This window comes from Blastomyces gilchristii (genome assembly GCF_000003855.2).
Source record: "Blastomyces gilchristii SLH14081 genomic scaffold supercont1.10, whole genome shotgun sequence".
In the NCBI taxonomy this organism is placed as follows: domain Eukaryota; kingdom Fungi; phylum Ascomycota; class Eurotiomycetes; order Onygenales; family Ajellomycetaceae; genus Blastomyces; species Blastomyces gilchristii.
This window is the reverse complement of record NW_003101673.1, coordinates 2,041,417-2,042,523: the sequence shown is the minus strand read 5'-3', so window position 1 is coordinate 2,042,523 and position 1,107 is coordinate 2,041,417.

Below are 1,107 nucleotides of genomic sequence, written 5' to 3'. Positions count from 1 at the left end.
CAAAATTAATTTCAATTATTAATAATTATGAACTTATAACTAACTAATATAAAAAGAAAAAAACTTTTTCTACTTATCATCTTTTTACTCTTTCTCATTCTTCTTATCATTCTTTATAATTCACTTTTTATTTCTCTTCTTCTTCTTCTTCTTATCTGAGATAATAATTGTCTTAAAATCTCTCTTCACTATCTTTTCAGAGAAGGATTTCTGCTGCTCTCTCTTAGTCAGATTAATCTGTATCTCAAAATCCTGTATTTTCTGATCTACTGTCTTGGGTTTCATCTCAGTAGTAAGTAGATTGATATACTCAGAGAGCAGAGCTGTCTTCTTAATATTCTGAATTATGAAGTGCATTCAAGATCTGAATAAGATCTTAATTCTCTTCTTCTCTATCAGCTTCTGCTAATCAATTAGAGAACAGAAGTGTTGTTAAAAATTGTTATCTCTTAATAAATAAAAAACTTATCAGTTTTGACTTCTTTATCTTCTATTTTAACATCTTCTTAATCTTCTTCTACTGCTGCTTATTTACAGTAATACTCTTCTTCTCTCTCTCTCTCTTTATCTTGAACTTGAATTATTCTCAGAACTTCTTTTAGTCTCATTACTACTATATGAGACTCTTTACTATCTTCTTCTTCAATCTCTCATAGACAGTATCATCTGCATTATTTCTATACTTAGTTCAGTCTAAATCTATCAGAAGTGTTACTTAAAATTATTATTATTCTACTCTCTTACAGAGTCTCTTTAAGGTATTATAACATGTCTTGTGATCTGTCTTCTCTTACTTAAACATCTTCTTCTTTTCTCTCTTCAATCTGTGATAGTACTCACATGTCTTGATGATCTGCAGAACCGCAGAATATTTGAAGAGAGATAATATAATTGATTTCAGTGAGTATTAAAGAGAGATGAAGACAGAAGAGATAGTTAAAAATAATATAATAATAATAATAATAATAATGATAATGATGATAATAATGATAATGATAGTGATAATAATGATAGTGATAATAATAATAATAATGATGATGAAAGAGAAAGTACATTGAAATATATTACTAATTTATCAAATATAAAAAGACTTAAAGAAAATATTAA